Source organism: Vombatus ursinus, unplaced genomic scaffold (genome assembly GCF_900497805.2).
Source record: "Vombatus ursinus unplaced genomic scaffold, bare-nosed wombat genome assembly UNPS02014818.1, whole genome shotgun sequence".
In the NCBI taxonomy this organism is placed as follows: Eukaryota; Metazoa; Chordata; class Mammalia; order Diprotodontia; family Vombatidae; genus Vombatus; species Vombatus ursinus.
The window spans coordinates 55,990,466-56,013,112 of NW_020954596.1; the positions used below are offsets into that span (position 1 = coordinate 55,990,466).

Genomic DNA, 22,647 nt, shown 5'->3' on the forward strand with positions numbered 1-22,647 from the left:
AGGTAGGTAGTACAGGTGTTTTCCAGAACATGAAACTGGGTTTCACTCACAGAGTTTGTGCATAAGCTCTAAAACCAGGATTCAAATTCAGGTCTCCAGCTTCCAGACTCTCTGCCCTTTCCCCCGTATGGTGGAGTTGAATGTTGGGCAGGAGCACGAGTTGTTCTACTGTCAGCGGCATATATGAAATGAAACTGCCCATCTAGCTCAAAGCAGTATCTCAAGGGACTCTTTAAGAGAAGGCAGTCTGTATCAGAGCAGATGGCTCTGAAATGCTTCCTCTACAAACAACTGAATGAAAATTTAATTTTCACTACACCCAACTATTGATTAGAAGAGAGACTAGAACTGGGGTTTATACTCAAAAACAGATAAAGATTTAACTAGGAAGAAAACAATGACTGAAGGAGGGGAGGGTATACTCTTGAAAAGGGCTTCATGTAAGTGTGTTTATAATGTTGGCAAGTGCTTCACCAAGAAGCAAGAGACAACAGGGGAAGAACAATGACTAGGAAGTCTAAGAAGCAACTAAATGCAGCCCTCCCATTATCTCTAACAGTCTAAAGTGACTAGACTTTCTGTGGTTATGGTTAAGAAGAGATTCTAGAATCACATGTCATCACCGAGATGGTCACACTAACACACAAGACGTATTTGAGAACTGGACTGAAAAAGCAGCAAATTCATGCCTACTTTGGAACATATACTCATTGAACAGCGATTCAATGAACAAGTCAATCTATTTAAATTATTCTTTCCTGTTCTGTTTCATTCTTTTTGAGAAGTAACTATAGGTAAATTCATGTGACTCCATTATCCCATGCTAGAAGAATGGTCCTATGTCAGGAAAGACCAGCCCACTTTAAGTACCCTAGACATAGAGTTAAAAAGCCACCACACCAATTTGCCCGATTTCACACTTAATTCTCAATATTAGAACCTTCAAGCAACAAAGTAAATTGCCTCAACTGTGATCAGCATGGAGCTGGTAAAGGATGGCCTGCAAGATTTATTGAAGTTTCTGAGTAAGTTGTAAATTTAAACTTCAAGGGCACTTTATTCAGAGAATTAAAAATGAGGGACCCTAAAATCATAGATTCAGAGGTGTAAGGAACTTTAGGGGCAGCTAGGTGCACAGTGGATAGAGTACCTGGTCTGCATTCAAGAAGACTCATATTCCTGAGTTCAAATCTGACCTCAGACACTAGCTATGTGACCCTGGGTTAGTCACTTAACCCAGTTTGCCTTAGTTTCCTCATCTATAAAATGATCTGGAGAAGGAAATGGCAAACCATTCCAGCATCTTTGCCAAGAAAACCCCAAAATAGGGTCACAGAAAGTCAGACATGACTGAAATGATTGAACATCAAGGAACTTTAGAGGCCAACCGTTCCAATCCATTATTTTACAGGTAAGAAACTGGGGTCCAGAGTCACACAAACAGTAAATAGCAGAGCCAGGATTTGAATCCAGGTGCTCTGATGACAAATCTAATATTCTTTTCTCTGTAATTTGTTGCCTTGGAGGAAATGGTTAGGAGTTGTGAGGCACTTGGGGACATAAGGACAGAGGATTTCAATAGCTACACAGGAACTTTGATTTAAACATGTTTGTATGGGTAAAGAAAATGAGACCCATAGGGGTGAAATGAATTATAGACGGTTACATGTGCAAGGTCACAAGTCACAAAGTCAGGACTAAAATGCACATATATGCTATGCTAGTCCATTATGTTTAGTACTCAAAGAAGATCCTGATTTATAAGCTAGTCAGAAACTCTTTCATGGTGGCAATTAGCATTTATCTTCCATAGTCCTCTGCCTGCTCCTTTAGTTGGAGTCAAACAAATCTATTCTCAGGTCATGTCTGAGACGCAGCAATGTAAGTAGACTGCAAGATGGCCAGACCTTTCCTTTCAGCATTTTACATAATCAATACCAATCATCACAGCCCAATTGATCATGCAGCCATAGGCATCCATCATTGAAGCTACAGAATTCCACGTCCCCAGAACCCTTAGTCAACTGCCTTTCCTAAAAACATAGTTATTCTCCATCACTTAATTCTCCACTCTTTTTGTCCCCTGTACTTAGAATTGCTTGGATACCTTTCTTGTCATCCAAACAAGTTCCTACAATTTCATTTGACCTGTCAGGCAGGAGAGGTTCCTAGACTGAAGAGATTGTGAAAGAAGCTTACCTACCAAAGACTTTCAATGATTAGGATAACTCCTGAAACCTCTTAAAATCAACTTGAATAAATAGAACAAAAAAATAGTAAGGGAAATACAGGATCTAAAAACTAACTATCAAAAGTATGTGAGTGCAATGTTTCTACAGTGTGTGTGTGTGTGTGTGTGTGTGTGTGTGTGTGTACAGAAATGTAGTAATCGCTCAAGTTTACATGGGGTCTTGTGGCTCCCCAAACACTTTCCTTAGAATATCCCACGAGGTTGGTAGCTAAATTATGGCCACTGGCTACAGCAATTGGAATGAGGGCTCCCTGGGTTTGGAGAACTTTTAAATGAGAAATCTTGATAAGCTTCTTCTACCCATTTCAATTCTTTCATTTGGTGACAAATGCCCCTCCAAATAAGTAATTATGTGATAACTCTATCTACACTAGAAAGGAAAAGGAAATCAAATGTTCACAACTTATGTATCCAAAGATTTAGTTAAAAAATGTCTATAATTGGCTTTACAGATGGAAGTGGAATGCTTCAGGCCCCCAAACGCATGTCCAGATTGGGGTGATGGTGTGGCCATTATCCAGATGGAGGTTGTGTGACAGCTTCAGATGGTTTCCTAGATTTCCCTTTTTTGGAAAGGAAAAATGCCATCTTTCATTTGTATTAAAGATACTGCCTCCTTTTCTGAGTTCAAGATGGTGATTGTTGAGATACAACCTTAATTTCCTTCACTTCCAGATGTACCCTTCAGGATCTTTGAATTTAGTAATTGTTTGAGAGAGATAAGAATATGGTACTGGGTTGTTCCCCCGTTTATTCAAGGTTAGCTAATAAGGGGGATATGGAGGGTCTGGTTTATGATGCCAGGTGCTATGGGGCTCTCTGGTCAAAAATGGACACTATATCTCTGAGGTTATTCATGGGGAGAAAAGTTGGAGACCTCAGTTCATTTGGGGGAGTTGAAAACTAAAACACAACATTTGTATGACAATTAACTCAAAATATGTGCCCATTATCTGACAAATGCCAGGAAAATAGCCCTGAGTTATTCTCTCAAGTGAGGAATCAAAGACCTTATAGAGTAATGTTTTTCCCACATATGCACACACATACACACACACACACACACACACACATACACACACATACACACACATACACATATTCCTACACATGCACATACACACACACACACACTTGGGATTCTACCTGTGAAATGCCAACTCAAATTCCATAGAAGGGGGGAAATTAATTCCCAATACATAGATATCTTAACAAGACCTCACTTAGTAATACAAGATAGCTATGTATGAATTTATACATGCCCATATATATAATGTGAAAAAGAATAGCACTTTCAGCATATAAAATTCTAAAAAATAAAACCATATCCATATATACATATATAGTTAACACATAGAACTAGTATAGAACTGCAGAGACCATACTTGATGGAAAGCATAGCAGCAGTTATGGCTCTGCCATATGGGAACAATGATTATTATCATTGTACTCATTTTATAGATGAAAACACTGAGGCTCAGAGTGTGACTTACCAATGCTCATACTGTTACTAATTATCAACGTTGTGATTAAAACTCGATTCTCTTTGGATTCCAGGTCCAGTGATCTTTTCGGTATAGCACTGTACTTTCTCTAACACCTTCTAATTCTTTTATTGTTTTCCTGCAGTTTAGTAGTTGGTCCTCTCTCCCTCTCTTCCTCTGGTACCCAGTGCCTTCTTACTCCTATTCTCTTCATCCTAACAAATTCTCTGAAGAGAAATTGAAAATTATTCACCATAAGGTATAAGTGATATATTGTTCATTTCAACTCAATTCAACAAGCATTTATCAAGTGCCTACTATAAGAGGCCCTGGGATCAACACCTGCTCTGTAGCTTATACTGTTACAGCCTTGTCTAGGGCACTTAAAGGCTAAAGCACTTGCCTAAGGTCACAAAACCAGTATGTTTCAAAGGCAACGCTTGAACTCAAATCCTCTGATGAGATCAGTTCTATGTCTACTACCCTACACTGCCTCTTCAGCCGCTACCAAGACTTGCTGAATTGGAGAACGTCACTGGGTAGTTAGTTGAAAGAGACCTGGTTTGGCAGGCCCAGGACTCGCATTCTAGTCACTAATGAGCTATATGACCTCAGTTAATTAGTTTCTATCTCTGGATCTTACTGTTTTCAGATGAAAACTGAGAGGGTTAAACAAGAAAATGTCCATGTTCCTCCTAGTTTACAGATTCTACAATTCCATGATTCATTTAGATAAGGGATCCTTACCCTTTTTTGCGTCACAGACCCCTTTGGCAGTATGCCAAAGCCCACAGACCTCTCCTCAGAATCAAGTTTTTTTTTATGTTAAAAAATTTAATATGGAGCCTGTTGGACAAGTAAACACATCGACTACTCCTTTTCTTAGGAAAGAGACACATGAGGGCTTCTAGCACCTTTCCCACTAGTAGGTTTGCTTTTGATCCGGTCAGACAGGAAAACAGGAATGGAGTCATGATAAGGGGTTAAATAAGCTTACTTTATTCTAGTCTAGTCTTCTCAAAGGGAGTTTGCTGATAATGGAAGCACCAACTCCTACCCCATTCCCCAACAGCCTTTCTCATAGGGGTCGATGTGAAGGGAGGCAACTACCCCTCCATCTCAATGGGGTCAGTCGAGACCAGCACAACTTGTGCCCTCCCCTAAATCCCTTCAATCTTCAATGGGGTCCAGTTGAGGCAAACACATAGATTCCCCCTCCCAAGCCTTGATGGGGGCCGATCAAGGCACACATAGCACTCCAGCCTGCACATTCACCCCTATGGGGGTCCCCAGTCAGTGACGAGTGCCCACTTGCTTTATAGGGCAACGAAGAAGGGATATTGCCAGCAATAGCCTCACAATTTTACATCACTGCATCCCTATATCTACTGCACAAGTGTGGTAGAAACTGTTTTGAACTATGGTCGTGAGAACTCATATCTAACACCTGGGAAGTAGAGATTATTATGGCTATGGATCCTGGGAAGAAAACTCTAAGAAAGAATAACAAAAAATCCACTTTACACACACTGAAATTCACCTTCCTTACAGAGCCTTACAAAGAAAACCAAATATATTGAAATGCAATTATCAAATAAAAAAAAAAAAGCTCATGGAGCTCAGGTTAACCCCAGATTTAGCCCTTCATACATTTTTGATATCTCATTATTATTAATTCACAAAGTAAGCTCTGAGTTAATATATTCCCAACAAATGACCATGTCAGGTTTCTACTATATTCATTCAAGGTTCTTAATTCTACACTTCAACCAATCATTCATTCAATAAACATTTATTAAGTATTTGCTGCATGCCTTGAATTGGATTGGGTTCTCTGGGGAGGGGATACAAAAGATTGCTACCTTTTGGAATGTGCAGTTAAGTGATGGAAACTAAATACACATGAAACAACTAGAGAACAATTTCAGAGCAAAAAGCTGGGGCATCTAGGTGGTGAAGTAGATAGAACCCCTGGCCTGGAGTCAGGAAAATCTGAGTTTAAATAGGACCACCGACACTCACTACCCAGGTGACTCTGGGCAAGTCACTCAATCTCTGTTTGCTTCAGTTTCCTCATCTGTAAAATGGAGATAACTATAGCACCGACTTCCCAGGTTTGTCGTGAGGGCCAAATGAGACAATATTTGTAAAGCATTTAGTACAGTGCCTGGAACATAGTAAGTATTATACAAATGCTAGCTATCATTATTACTATTAGCAAACTTCACCACTGTCAGTTGGCAACAGCTACAAAATCACAATCAGGGCCTAATCAAATAAAGAGAACTGTTATTCATGTATATTAAACTCTATAATCCAGTTGCAACTATTGGACTAATTGTCAAGAGACAGAGCCCTGCTACGGCAAGGCCCAGGGAAGAGCTACGTAGTCTGTGGCCCTGAGTGATACCTGATGTGATTGTTGGTCATACTGACACTCTCTAACAGCATTCTTCCTTTTCTCTTCCTTTGTCACCGCCCCCATTTTTATTCTCTTTTCCTCCATTCTTATTTCCTCATCCTTTCTTTCCTTCTTTCCCCTTGGCCAATGCCTTGGGGCCCCTAGGAGCATCTAGCACTCCTAAGGAATGGCTTAACCCACTGGTCACCCTGGGTAAATGAGGTGGCTATGTCCAAGTAGAAAATATTCTTTGATAGAAAATGAAAGCATTCTCTCTCCAACTTACTGATAAAGATTGATTTAATTTATCTCTAAGAGCCACTGAGACTTTTCAAAGCAATGCCCAAGACTGGGAGTAAGGGGAAAAAAAAGGCAGGATGTAGGGCACTGAATTAGCCAGGTGATTATGACTTGGTGCTGCCTTAGAGAGTATTTTCCCAAAAGCTCACCTGTGCCTTACAAATAGGTATGGGAAGATTGTTGCTCCCAAGGAGGGCAATAATTTCTGCCTATTAGCAGGTAAATTTACCTCCAGGAAACCATTGAAAATCTGTACACATCAGGACAATTTCCCCAGGAACTGAAATTAACCTGCAGGAACCTTTAAGGGCTGTAAATGCTATTACTCCCAAGTATAACAAGGTCAGCTTGAGTCATGATTTGAGGTCTGTTTCTAAAGTAGGATGATTTTTTGAAGCAGGATTGCCTGTTGCTTTATGTGGAGGAAAAAGAGAAAAAACATTTTTTAATGGTTGCTAATCAAATGCTGGGTGACTTTCAATGGGAGAATTTTTTTCTGATTAGTAATTCAAAGCTGAGATCATGTCTTTCTCTAGTGTTTGTCAAACAGAGAAACATAAAATCCTGCTAACCTATTCAGCTATCAAAAAAAGGTTTCCATGACAACAATGGGAACTCGGAACATTCAGTCTCTTGTCTTCAAAAATAACCTTTCGGTATAGTCAGGAGATTCTTAAAAGCAATAACCTAGCTCACCTTTCCTGTCCTTAGGTACCTGCCTGACCACTATATTTGCATTCTCTTCCCTGTAAGGGTTTCAGAGGGTTGTTTATTCTGTACCATAGATACAAATAATAATTGAGATAAACAACTGAGGATGAATAATGTCTAATTTCAGCGGGTTCTATCTATCTCCTCTAGTTGATGCATATATTAGTTCCACTGAAAAGGCAACATGATTTAAACTCGTGAGTATTTACAGGGGGTGCATAGAGCTAAAGGTTCCATGGAATCATAGAATGTCAGGTCTCAGAGAGACCCAGAAGGTCATCTACTCATCAGATCATGGATCCAAAGATGGAAGGGACCAAAAAGAACTTCTAATCCAACCCATCATTTTGCAGATGGGAAAACTGAGGCCTAGGGAGGTTGTGAATTGTCTAAAGTCACACACATAGGGTAAGAGAGATTTAAATTCACTTCCTCCTGCTAGGTGGCACAGTGAATAGTGGCAGAAACACTTAATATTTGTGTGACCCTGGACAAGTCATTTAACCTCTCCCAGTCTCAGTTTCTTTATTTGTAAAATGGGGATAATGATAATACTTACCTGATTAAGGGGGGGATGTATTGTGAGATTCAGGTGAGAATCTATATGTAAAGCACTTTGCAAACCTTAAAGGACCGTATAAATGCTAGCTCTTCCAAGATAACTAGATACTAGCCAGGTTAAAAAGCCATGCTCATTACCAGCTGGTGAGTGGCAGAGTTAGGTCTCCTGACTCCTAGCCTCTGGCCATTTCTGCTACTTCATCTTCTTCCTCACCTTTCTCAGTAAGTTAAGTCCAGATGAATATAGAAAATGAATTTACTCATAGCTCATCTTTTATTTCCAGCTTCTGTATTCTGATCTTTTCATAACAATTTCCTTTTTGATTTCTACTTCACGCTAGAAGTCCAATCACCCCTTTGAAATGAAAATGTTTGGCGGAGATCTGGCTCCCTGTGGTAAAGACACAATGTAGCATCTCTGTTACCTTCCTCAACGCAATACAATTCTGTGAATGTTCCCACTGTCATCTCTCATTTTCAGCATTCGGTTAAGTTCCTAAGAAAATTTCCTACTGGGCTGCTATTTGGAACAGAAAATCTCACCTCAGGAGAACATATTTTCTCTTTCTCTTGTCTTATTTCTCTCTCTCTCTCTCTCTCTCTCTCTCTCTCTCAAATTGAAGTGGATTTTTTTTTTAAAAAGCAAGAATTCATTTTCAATAGCAATTGTTAGAGATTTTAAAAATCTTTCTCTTGAATGGTACAGCTTCTGCTTTTGCTCTTTTCCCTTTATCGCAGGAAAAATTAAGAGTAGGTTACAGGCTCACGTACCACAGTTCTAGTGCAAATGAACAAAGCACCATGGGTAAAAGAAAGAACTGGGCCTATTTCCAAGCTGAAGTTTACTTCCTGACAGTAAACCATGGCCTATGTTCTTATGTCCACATCAGATTCTTTTCGGCTACTGCTTCAGGAGGCTACTGCTCTGGAGGCACCCACTTTTGTACTTGTACTTGTACTTGACTTGTTATCATCAGCATACTCTTCTCATAAAACACATACACACACACACACACACACACACACACACACACATCTTTTGCAAGGGTACTATTCCCTTATCGTGTGCTATGACTGATTCACATCCATGGTGCTGTTTGACTCCTCCCCAAAACCCAAGTGCAAAAAGGCCAAAACCAAGAAAATGGGCACATGAGTCTATGGCACTGGCTGGGTGAGAAACAGGAAGCAGGATCTAGAAAAATGGGAGCAAAACCAGGAATCACAAGAAAGTTTAGGAGGGGACCAGAAAAAAAAGGGCAAGGGCTAGAAGTGAGGAAGCAAACTTTTGATATGGGGAAAGTAATAAAATATTGAGCTGGTGGGGCATAGGGAGGAGAAGTTATTTCTATTTGTAGCTCTCAGTAAAGTCTATGGGAGGGCCTATTTTATTATGCCTAAATTATGTGACTGGTCCCATGCCTTTCTTTGCCTCTTAGAACATTCCTTTTCATTATTATGAACTTAAACATCAATGAAAATGAACAATTCTATATACAAAGATGGGCAGTTAGGTGGTACAGTGGATAGAGTGCTGGGCCTGGAATCAGGAAGACATCTTCCTGAGTTCAAATCTAGTCTAAGACACTTAATAGCTGCTTGATCCTGGGCAAGTCACTTAATCCTGTTTGCCTCAGTTCCCTTATCTGTAAAATGAACTGGAGAAGGAAATGGCACACCACTCCAGTATCTTTGCCAAGAAAACCCAAATGAGGTCATGAAGAGTAGTACATGACTGAAAGATGACTGAACAAAATATACAAAGATGAACAGAAGAAAGAGAACTATATATGAATTTGTGAATCTACATTATTAACTTTTATTAAGTTCAATTTTATTTTTGGTTCCAAATTCTCTTCATCCTCCCCCACCCACTAAGAAGGCAAGAAAAATGGAACCCATTACAAACTTATATAGTCATGCAAAAAAATTCCCACATTAGCCTTGTTCAAAAAAAAAAAAGACAAGAAATAGAAATAAATAGAAGAAAATGTGCTTTGATCTGCATGATCAAAAAACTGATCTGCATCAATTCTCTATCTAAAGGCGAATAGCATGTTTCATCTTGAGTCCTTGGAATTATGGTGAGCCATTGTATTGAGTAGAGTTACCAAGTCGTTCAGAGTTGGTCATCCTTACAATACTGTTGTTACTATATAAATTGTTCTCCTGGTTCTGCTTACTTTGCATCAGTTCAAAAAAGTCTTACCAGGTTTCTCTGAAACCTTCCCTTTCATCATTTCTTATAACATAGTAGTTTCCGATCACATTCGTATACCATCGTTTGTTCAGTCATTCCTTAATCGTTAAGCACCCCCTCAGTTTCCACTTCTTTTCTACCACAAAAAGTAGCTCAGAAATTCTTAACCTGGGGTTACATGTGCTCTCCATCCCCCCCCCCAAGAGATTCATGGATACATTTCAAGAGGTCTGTGAGCTTTTTTTTTTAATATGTTATTATAAATGTGTTTGAATATAAATGGTTTCCTTTGGAATTTTATGTATTTTATTTTATGTATTTAAAAACATGATTCAGAGAAGTGGTCCATAGGCTTTACCAGTCAGCCAAAAGGGTCCATGACACCCACACAAAGGTTAAGAAGCCCTACTCTATCTTCTTCTGAATCACAAGAGAGCACTAAAGTGGAGCAAAAGGCCCAAATTTAAATCCTAGTTCAGCTACCTATTACCAGCATGACATGGGGAATGATCCTCACTCCCACATATGTGATATTGGGTTACCTAGCCTTTGCCTAAAAGGCACCAAAGGAAGGAACCCACCCTATCCTGAATCAGTCCATTCCTGTTTGGGATAGCTCTAATAGGAAGCTTCCTCTGACATCAAACTTGAATTTGTCTCTTTGCCACCTTCCCACTGTTTTTCTTTCTGCCCTCTAAGGGCAAATAGAATAAATTGAATCCATCTTCTATATAAAAAGTATCAAACTTGAGGCTGGTAGCTCATCAAAACTCCCCAGTGTGGCAGAAATAGATAAAAATGTAATTGGGAAACATTTAACAAAATCATTAAGAATATAACACAACACACATACTATTAATTTGTGGTTTTCTCAGTCAATATTGGCCTTCAGGGATCTGTTTCTATTCAAGTTTGACATTGTTCCACATGACAGACCTTCAGATACTGGAGAATAACATTGATATCTCCCCTGAGATTTCTCTTCTCCAGGCTCAACACTGAGTTCCTTTAGCAATCTTCATATGACCCAGACTAAGGAGTCACACTCTGAAAGTTCATTGATAGCCTAAACTGCAGTATTGACCAGAATTGAACCCAGGACTTCAGCTATGATCTGATCAGGGCAAACTACTTATGGGAGCTATGCCTCCTCATGCTGCCGCAGAGATCTCATTAGTTTTTTTTTTTTTGGCAACAATACCATAACTGCTAACACTCATTGTCCATTAAACTCACATGGTTCACTAAAACCACCAGTTTTTCGGATGAACTTCTATCTAACCATCTTGTAACTGTGAAGTCAACTTTGTGATCCCTAGTATAACTCCATTTATGCTTATTACTTTCCATCTTATTAAATTCAAACCTAATGTCCTAGCCTGCCAAGATCTTTTCTTCCCAGACATGTGTTATCTAGAAATTTGCTAAGCATAGAATTTATTTGTAACATATATACTCTGGTCCCACTTTCTCAAGGTAAGATGGACTACATTTCCCTCTCAGAAACCCCTGTATCCTGAGGGGATTAGGAGGGGTCCCTCTCTTTACTACCATTGGCTTAGGCCCCTACTATCTGTTTCCCACTTTTATTAAGGGTGCAATTCTATTTAACCATTAATTTTATGAGACATTTACTTTGCAGTTATAGTAAGAACAAAGGAATAAACATTTCCCTCAATTTCTCAAGGTCTACTGTATCCCCTTTATACCACCTCCATCTCTGAAAGAATAGGCTCAAAACAGCTCAGTTTTATATTGGTTCCAACAAGTTCATGTTCAAATGTGGCATACCTTCCGGATGGATCTTTCTAATGGGCTGAGGTCCCAAAAGTCATTCCCAAAGGTCAGTCCTTGCTCCTTGGTACACTGATACTGAATTATACTTCCCTTGAATTCTGATGCAGTATCACTGTGACTCACTTTCCCAAACAAATTAGAGACTCCACTCCCTGCATCTAGAAAAGAATGCACAAAAATGCTAAAGATAGAGACTCATTTCTCAGAACCCATATGGCCTCAGAGGAGAGGAAGGCCCTGAAGCCTTTCACTTTATGGCACAGTCTCTCACCATATGCTATAAGTGAAGGAGGCTTCTTTCCTCACACCCTAGATGCCAATGTAGCAAAAGAGAGGTTAAAGATTACTAAGGCCTTTTTGAAGACATCAACAGCTCCAGCTATGTAACCAAAGGAAAAAGCTTCCTTTGTCCTACATGGTTAGCTAACTGGAACCAGTTACAGTATGTCCACACATGTTCCGTGGTACCTAACAAGGCACTTCCTTAACATCATCACTATTCTCCCAGAAGACATCTCTATAGAATCTTCCACATGGAGAGAAGCTATCTGAGCAGGCTGATGGGATCTGTACATGCACTGGACCCCTATTACATATTTCTTTATTAAAGTCATTGATTTAAAAAGTTAAATAGCACAAGACTAAACACAAAAATTTGGGGATTCCAACTAATAACTTCTTTACCATTTAACATTGAATAATGAATGACTGTTCTTTGAATTTGACTATCCCACAAGCTCGTATTTGAGCTAATTACACTAACATCTAGCCCACTTCTCTCCATGTTTTTGGCAAGAACAGCATGAGACACTTTATTAAGCCCCCTGCTAAAATCTAGACAAGTTCATCTATAATATTCTCCTAATATAATAAGTTTGTGTTTAATCATTTTAGTTGTGTATGACTCTTTGTGACCTCCCATTTGAGGATTTCTTGGTAGAGGTGCTGGAGTGGTTTGCATTTCCTTCCCCAGCTCATTTTATAGATGAGAAACAAAGAGAGTTAAGTGACTTACCCAGGGTCATACACCTAGTAGGTATCCGCAGCCAGATTTGAGCTCATGAAGATGAGTCTTCCTGATTCCCAGTGCCCAATCTAATAAGTACTTGTTGATTAATAAAAATCAGAAGGTCTGTCATTATTTGTTCTTGCTGAAGCTATGCTGGCTCTTTGTGATAATTGCTTTCTTTTCTTGATGTTTACTATCTCTTTAATAATGTGATTTACAATTTTTCCCAGAATTAAAAGTCAAGCTCATTGTTCTATGCATTGCAGATTATATTCTCTCACTTCTTTTTGAAAACTGGTCATTTGCCCTTCTCCAGTTCTGCAGTGCCCCTCTTGTCCTCCATGATATTACAAGTACCATTGTCAGTCATCCACTAGTTGTTTCAGTACCCTAGAAAGTAGTTCATCTACTCCAGGTGACTTGAATTCATCAAGGGCAGGTAGATGTTTTACTATTTATTTACTTTTGTTGAGTATCAACTCCATAGCAACCCATTTTGTGCTTTCCTGCATTGGTGATCACCCTGTTTACAGTCCCAAGCCAAAGTCATGGGCCGTGTCAAAGGAAAGGTCGTTCTCCCTTGGGGCCTGCACATGCACCAGATCCCCATCACACATTTCCTTTGTGAAGTCATTGATAAATGTTAAATAGCACAATAAGAAACAAAAGAGAAACTGACCAGCTCAGCCTTCTCTCTCATCACTTCTCACTATAACATTCACCCCAAACTGTGGTCCTATCCCTTTACCAATATTATTTTCCTCAATGTTTAAAAAAAAAGAAAAACCTTTTTATTGTGCTTAGATTTCCTTGCCAGATTCAACTTATTGTGAACTTCAGCTCTCGCCATACTGTTCCTACAATATAGCACCATGAAAGACTTTTGAATGCACCATCCCTTGCTCCCATCTTCTGTACATATGTTTTTTTTAATATAAGTTGATTGATGAGTTCTGTATGCATCCACATCAGTTTTTTTAGACAACTTCTAGTCAGTTTGTTAATAAACATTTATTAAGCACTTACTATGTGCCATACACTGTCCTGAGCTCCAGGGATGCAAAGAAAAGCAAAAACAATGACAACAATAACCCACTGTCTCCGCTCTCAAGAAGCTCACATTCTAATGGGGGAAAGAATGTGAAAATCAATAAATAACATCCGAGTTAGATAGCAAGTGTACAGAAGGTAATTTCAGAGGGAGAGCACTAGCACCTGGCAGGGAGAGAAAGAGCAAGGGAAGGCCTCCTGCAGAAGGTAGGATTTGAACTGAGTCTCAAAGGAAGGCAGAGAAGCCTGAAGTAGAGGTGAAGAGAAAACACATTCCAGTCAAGGGAGACAGTAAAAACATTCAGACTCTGGAAATTCATACTTCTGGAGTCAGAGGAACAAGGGACCAATGTGGCTGGATCATTGAATATGTGGAATGGAGTAAAGAGTAATTAGTTTGATTGTTGTTATCAGACCTTTGTTTTTGAAGAGGACCAATGACCTCACCAATGACATTATAGGGTGAGGTCTTGACTTTCATGTCAATTGGATTTAAGTGAGGCAGAGTTGTGCAAAGTCCTCAGCCTCACTCTCTCTTCCAGAGTTATTGGAGCTCAGTGGCAAGGCAGAGGTCAGAATGACTGGTGATGGCCCCAGATGCAGTGGATGACCTTGGCATCTTTGATGTTTGACCATGCTCTACAGCACCTGTTTTTGCCACTTTCATGGCCATTGGAACAAATTATTCTCATCTGCCCATTCCACCAGGGGAAGTCTTCATGTGCTTTGGGTAGATGTCTTCCTAACTCACCAATGAGTTTGAGGCCTGTCAGTTACACTCAATAGATTTTATTTGTAGATCCATCTGGGCCTGTTTTCTCTCTCTCTCTCTCTCTCTCTCTCTCACACACACACACACACACACACACACACACACACACACACACACACCTTTGGGAGTTCATTTGTGGCTTGTTCAATTTCTATTCTAGAAAAGTAAGAAAAGACCATGTGGTCAAATGCTTTAAAAAGTCAGCAGATTTTATATTTCATCTTGGAGGTAATAGGGAGACACTAGAGTTTATTGAGTAGGAGAATAGGGGTGACATGGTCAAACTTTACTTTGGGAAAATCATTTTGGACGCTGATTAAAAGATGGATTAGAGCAGGGAAAGACTTGTTGCAGAGAGACCAACCAGACAGCCACTGAATAGTCCAGGTGTGAGATGAGACACTGACTTTACCAAGACAGTGACTGTGTGAGTGGTGAGAAGAGGACATGTATGAAAGCTGTGGGTGAGGCAGAAGTGACAAGGCTTGACAGCAGATTGGATATATGAGGTGAGTAATAAATAAGTTGAAGATGACACTCAGGTTCGGGTTGCAAACCTGGGTGACTGAGAGAATGATGATGTGCTCAACAGTGAAATATCAAATCTCCTCATGCCTTTGTATACTTGGACTGCATTTACAATTGTATTCAACAAATGCATGTCTTAGTTGACCATAATGAGGAGACAACATACAAACAGACAAAATATATACAGGATAAACTAGAGATAATCAACAGAGCCACGGCACAGATTGGGAAAGTCTTCATGTAAAAGGTGGGATTTTAGCTGGGACTTAAAGGAAGTCGAGAGGCAGAAATAAGAAAGGAGAGAATTCCAGGCATGACAAACCACCAGTAAAAATTCCTAATATCAGGAGACTGAGTGTCTTGTGCCAGGAGCAACGAGGAGACTTTAAGAAAACAGTTCAGTTCCTTCCCATTCTTGCCTTCTAGCTTCAGCTGAGGCCAGTTTATAATCTCTGTCTGTACCTCTGGAGTAACAATTGTCTTCCACGGAATCCTGCAGCTGCTGCCCTACAATCTGGGCCACTCCACTGATAGGAGCCCTACCTTCTCTCCCTGCCACACTGCTTTTTGGTGAACTTGTTCCCAGAATCCCACTTCATCCCATGATCAGTCGGTTAAGACCTCACGTTGCATTTGCCGTAATCATCCTGGAGAAAGCAAAATGTGTCTTGCTCTAGAGGACTCTTATTCTTGTATTTAGTTATCTGCCAGCCTATTGTCTTCTAGCCACAAAAGAAATACCAAGAAGCTCACTAACTTCTAAAGAACCAATTCAATTGCTGAACAACTTATGTTTGAGCATATCTTATTTACCTGTCTTTCCCCAGGGCTCAGGAAAGGGCCTTACACCAAAGTAGTTGGTTGCATGGGGAGAGAAGCAATTTTCATGTCAATAGGAATGCAAGACAAATGTTGACAGCTCTTTCCTGCGCTTCCAGCCAGCCTCTTTACTGCAGGGATCCTTGATGTTTTTGTGCCATGGACTGCTTTGGTAGTCAGAATAATGTTTTTAGATGCATAAAATAAAATAATTAAATAAAAATTAAATTATTAAATTAAATTATTAAAATTAAATAAAATAATGCATAAAATAAAATAATTACAAAGGTTCTTGACCTATAATTAATTCTTATTTTTTAATATTTTGATAACTTTATTTTATTATAATTCATTTCCTTCACAATCATATTTATTTTATTTTATACATTTAAAAAACATGATTCTGATAAGGGGTCCATAGATTTCACCAGATTGCTAAAGGAATCCATTGCACACACACACACACACACACACACACACAAGGTTAAGAATAGATGGTAAATCGATATGTCTTCTAAACTCTATTGAACTTAGACCACTTTATCCAATACTGCTAAAGTATAAAACAAGATTAGAAAAAATAAGGAGTGGGGGGAATGGAAAGAGGGCCCTTAGCCTTCAGTGTCTCTATAAATGTAAACACTTGACCTGTTTGGGTAGGGGCTAGTAAGTATGGAAGAAAGGAACAAGGAAATTAAACTAAGTATTTGAAAGGAAGAGAAAGCATAGAGATGCAGTTTTCTGGCTTGATGCCCTTTGGAAAGGGGAAATGAATTCAAATAGAGTCCTCTGGTGCCCAGAATCAATCACAGTACTCTACATGTAGGATACTTCTAACCCACCATACAAAGGAAAATGCAGTAAGGCATACATTCTTGACCCCATTGGCATTTTGTCTTCATAACCACCCCTAAGCATTCCTGACTGACTCCTGGTTTCTTGACAACTACCTTCCTTCCTACTTGTTCTACATGAATTTTAGCTAATACCAGATTAGCTGTAGTCATTCATCAACCACTGCCCAATTTATCCCCTTCCCCACTCTTCCCCCTACATCTGGTCATTGAACCCATTGGTCTAATGAAAAGACTTGATACCCGTAAAGTGTATTCATGAGCAATTTTAAAATAATGTGAATCCTTACACAAAGCATCTGTACCTTGAGTCCTTAGAGTCCGGTGGCAAAAAGTATTTTTGCATCAGAAAACACTCCACTGTAGACCTGCAGGAAAGAAGCCTGCTAGTTAAAAAAAAAATGACACCTGAACAATAGCAAAACCTGCTATATAAGTACAGCCCCAAATGGGTCTACTACAAAGAGAGAATGAAAAGAAATTTTGCAACTTTAAATTAAAAGCAAACCTTTTGAAAAGAGTACCATATTCCATCCACTTTGACTCTACTTATCAAGTCTGGTTTTCCTATTCTTTCTCACAGAAGAGAAAGAAGAATTACTGTACTTGGCTGTACTTGGCAAAGGCATCCTTAATAGACTTGGAGTCCATGATTAATTTACCCCATATGTTGCTGTCATTAGAAAGTATTTATTGCGTTTAGGTTGAGGACGTAGAGTTCTCTGATTTAACTTAACATTGGATTGGGGAGTAGGGATAGGCAGGGAAGAAAAATGATAGTGAAAGCATCTTTCCCTTCTAACATGCATCCTCTGCCTCTTACTGAGATGGGATCAATTTTCATGGTTGAGGATTAGAAGGGGCAAGAGTGCAATAATTCTCCACACACCCCCCACCCCCGGGCCCACAATATCTAGCCAGTTCAAGATCATGCTTCATATCCTACTCAGAGCACCAAGACCTCCCCAGTATGGATAACTTGTCATTTGCCCTGACAGTGCCTGTGTAGCATGCACACACACACACACGACTTTCATTTCTTGCTCTTGCTCTGGGAACAAAAAAAACAAATCAATATCATCATTGCTAGTAAAAAGGATTTGACAATCTACTGCCTTATGACTCTGCTCCATTCATAACCCCCATGACCATGTTAACCAGAACTTTCTTCTCTAGCCACCACTTTCCTCTATGTGCTGTCTCCCCCAATTAGAATAAAAGCTATCTGAAGGGGCATTTGTATTTGTAGCCTCAGTGCCTGGCATATAGACACTTAATAAATACTTAATAACTGACTAGTTGAATGGGAGAACAGGAATAGCAGTGTGATATTATAAGGCACTGCCCAGAGAGACAGGTGAGAGTACTATCCCAGGCTCTGCCACCAATGAACTACAACATCTTGGACCAGTCATTTTTTGAGTTTCAGTTTCCTCATGGAAAAAAAATGAGGAAGCTGGACTAAATGAGCATTTGCTAAACTGTATTCCCTGGCCCTGTGTTCCAGGCCCATTTCATCTGCTGGTCAAAGGACTAGGGGATCACAGATTTAGATATAGAGGTGAAATGGAACCTTAATAGAAACCGTATCATCCAATCTCCTCATTTTACACATGAGGAAGCAAGGGTCCATATGCTGTGAATAGGATTCCATGAGAAATGTCAATTCTAGTGATAATCCCCCTCTCTAAAATATTAAGTAGGAAACTATCCATACATCAAATGAAGATAAATAGAGTTGGATTCATGTTCTCCAAAGTACATGTGCAGGTTAATATTGGAAACAGCTTGGCAAGGGAAAAGCAGAGAAGGGATCCGTAAGAAGGCATGACTAGGATCTCCTGAATCAGAGACCTGGTGGGGAGCCAGATGCCTTGGTCAGGGAAAGCCAGACAGGCACCCCTGGGAGCCCTCACCAGTCAGATTATAGAAGAGAAAGGGGAGAAAGGAAAAATAAGAAGGCTCAGAAGGTGTGGAAGCAGGGAGTGATCTGAGGGACCCATGTTGTAGGAGAAAGAACACTGGTTCTGGAGTCTGAGAACCTGGATACTAATCCTGGCCTGTGCAACTTCAAGTAAGTCATTTCATATCTTTGGGTTTCAATTTCCTCATCTGGGGGTTGGACTGGATGATCTCCTAGGGCCCTTTCAGCTCATAATCATAGGATCTCAGATGCATAGCTGAAAGAGATCACTGAAGTCATTTAGTCCAACATTCTCATTTTCCTCAGATGAGGAAACTGAGGCTCAAAGAGATAAACAAACTTGTCCAAGGTCACACAACTAGCAAATATCAGAAGCAGCATTCAAAGCTAGGTCCTTTAACATTCAAAGCTAGGTCTTCCAAAGACATCATGCCCAGATCTTTTATATCCAAGAGCACCATCTGAGTTGCAGAGAATTTCCTTCTCTTTCGAGTCAGCTGGTCAGAAATGCTTATGACTCCATGAACACAAGGCGATTTGTTTTTGAGCATCCTACTTCTCTTATTTGGGATGCATAATCACAAATCTTGAAACAGCACAGGTTCTAAAGAATCTAAGTTATAGGTGACCCAAGGGACAATGGAAAGATATATGGTAAGTGTAAGTTGGCTGTAACCTATTTCCATTAAGGTCCTATAAGATTAAGAGCAGACTGACAAAGTAGAGTGCTAGAAACCAGAAAGTCTAGGTTTGTCACTTAATTTATTAACTGTCCCTAGCAATTGCCTAGAATTGACCTAAATCATAGTTGGATCTGCATTGTTTGAGGGATACCTTCCCACACCCCAGCATGCCAAGATCCTAGACCTTTCACCTATCTGAATGACCTGCCAGGAGCCCAGGAATGATGTTAAGAATATCATTCAGGAAACATATGATTGAAAAAGGAGCTGGGCTGGTATAGGAAGCAAAGAATAACAGGTGGACAGCCCCAATGTCAACCTGGTCACCACAAAGCATAAAAGGCATACCACACCAGCATTTATAGGTCCTCTCAATCTACTTCGAGACCCAAAGTATTCTGTGGGTGAATTAATTTGAGAAACACTTACTGAATGATCTCAAAGGTCTCTCCTAGCTCTGTACTTAAACTTTTACAAGGCGGCATGCACCAGATATTGTGAATGCTGGCTGGAGCTCAGATTCGTTGGATCAATGGTATTCAATAATACTACAAAACTACCAGACACCTTTCTCAGATGTCAGAAGCTCGTTTTTGTTATGCAAAATTCATATTCATTGGCTTACCAGAAACTGGTGATAGAAGTGACGCACATAAAAGATTCATGCCCACCCAGCAGTTCTCTCCCAGATAGTTCTTCTCAGGGGATTTATTAAGGAATTTAATTTAAACCAACAGAACCACTAGTATTTCTGCTGATCCCTCGTGTAACTGTGTTAGTGAACATAAATATACATGGACAAGCTTTTGGGGATCCTGTGATTCTTACAATTATCTAGTTCAAAGGAAAGCAAAATGATTACCATATGTATGAAATGGAGAAAGAGGAAAGTTCTGCCTGGTGTCAGCAGGAGAAGTAAAGGTAGTTTTATAAATATGGATGCTGCTTACGCTTTTTGTTTGATGTATTTTCAATGCTCTCAATGTTGAAAATGCCTCCCGAAAATGGCCTATAGAAGCAAGATGAATGTCAGTTATTCTTCTTGAGTTATGCTTTTCAAACTTTGGCCACAAATAGTACAAACTGATATGATACCTTCCTTATTCTGGGCATTCTATGTTGACATGAATGGTTCAGGCAGTTTTCCTTATTTTCCTATAGATTGACAACTTCTTTTCTGGCTTCAGAATAACCAAACAGCATTGGAGGAGAGAGGTCAAGTCTTGATAGTGTAGGATGAGTCCACTTGTAGAAAGACTTCATAGAACCTGGCAAGGTCATTTTACCCTGTAATTTTGTCACCAGAAGTGGAATTAACCAAGTACGGTGACCTCAGAAATATACACTGGACACATTTTATTCTTCAGAAAATGTAAATTGCTTCATTATTTTGTTTCACTGTTGTTTTGAGGAGTAGGGGTAAAGAGCAGCTGTAAGATACTGCCCATGTTTTAATGGGGGAATGGGCTGAGGGTAGGTGTGGGGAGACAGAACAAGTGGAAAATAAATAAATTCAAAATATATGAAAAGTAAATATGAAGGAACAGGTTGGAGCAAAGGGGACTTTTTTGTTGTTCTTCAGTCGTTTTTCAGTAATATCTGACTCTTTGTGACCCCACATTTGGGGTTTTCTTGACAAAGATACTAGAGTGGTTTTCCATTTCCTTCTCCAACTCATTTTATAGATGAAGAAATGGAGGCAAACAGAGTTAAGTGACTTGAGCAGGATCACACAGCTAGTAAGTGCCTGAGGCTAGATTTGACTCAGGAAGCTGAGTCTTCCTCACTCCAGGCCTGGCACTCTATCCACTGCCCACCTAGCTGTCCCTACACATTAATAGCCTCACTAGCCCATCACCTCACCTGGAAGGAACTCAATGTGCAGTTGTTATCAGGTCAATTCTTTGTCATGCCAGCAAGTCCTTCTTTCCAACTGATGTTTTACACAGTTTCCTCAAGATGCATGTTTTAGACACACACTAAATGTTTTAGACATACACTGGGAAATGGTGAACGTACAAACTTTTTCTCCTCTGATAGAAGAGCTGTTGCCTCATCTTGGCTAGAGGACCATATGACTTCCTGACCATTTTCACACCATACCAGCATGCATGGACAATCCCCACCCCAACTTCCAGCTATCCTTTATGTGTTGACTTGACTTCCCCCTCCCCCATTAGAACATAAGCTGATTGAAGACAATGTATATATTGCTTGTTTATTTGTATCCCAAGGGTTTAGCACAGTGTCTGGCTTGCAACAAGTGCTTAATTAATACCTTTTTATTCATTCCTTAGACCTACACAGGCTGAGTAACTCATTAGTTTTGCTTTCCAAGTAGGACACTATTCAAAAACTATTTGGACTGTCCTTTTCTTTCTCTAAGGAGCTAAGAAGTACATTGATTAGGAAATAGCCCTCTATAAAGTGTAGTGCCATAGAGGGGAAGTGCAGATTGGGGGAGGGAGTAATCAGAAGCAAACACTTCTGAGGAGGGACCGGGTCAAAAGAGAGAATAGAATAAATGGGGGCAGGATAGGATGAAGGAACATATGGTTAGTTTTCCATAACATGACTATTATGGAAGTGTTTTGCATGACTACACATGTATAACCTGTAACAAGTTGCTTGCCTTCTCAATGAGGGTGGGTGGGGAGAGAGGAAGGGAGAAAATTTGGAACCCAAAGTTTTAAACACAAATGTTAAAAAATTGTTTTCACATGCAACTGGGAAATAAGATATACAGACAATGGGGTATAGAAATCTATCCTGCCCTACAGGAAAATAGAAGAGGAAGGGGACAAGAGAAGGGAGAGGAGATAGAAAGGAGAACAGATTAGGGGAAAGTGTATTCAGAGTGCACGCTATCTTGGGGTTGGGGAAGGGACGAGATGGGAAGAAAATTTGGAACTCAAAATCTTGTGGAAGTGAATGTTGAAAACTAAAAATAAATAAATTAATGAATCTTATAAAGCATAGTGCCCAAACTCCCAAACTCTGGTTTGAAACTTGGGTCAGGTACTTATTACCTGTATGAATTTGAGCAAGTTGTTTCATCTCTCTGGGCGTCAGTTTAATTATACATAAAACAAAAGGATTCAATTAGATTATCTCTAGGACCCCTTCCAATTCCAAATCTATAATCATTTTTTGCCTTTTTCAGCTAGCTCCTAAATATCTCAGTCCTTTTAGCTGAATTGTCCTCAACTTCCCATAACTACTAACCCATTTTTCTCCTGAACTGATAAAGTTTTCTTCCTAATTAGCTATCTAAGATAGCTTACCCCAATCACTTATTGCCAT

General features: G+C 39.7%; 1 protein-coding gene across 1 annotated transcript in view; it reads left to right on the forward strand.

Moving 5' to 3' along the window:
* The window catches only part of GABRB1 (gamma-aminobutyric acid type A receptor beta1 subunit), a 433,636-nt gene that overhangs the window by 312,111 nt on the left and 98,878 nt on the right, over window positions 1–22,647 (forward strand). The window lies entirely within an intron of this gene.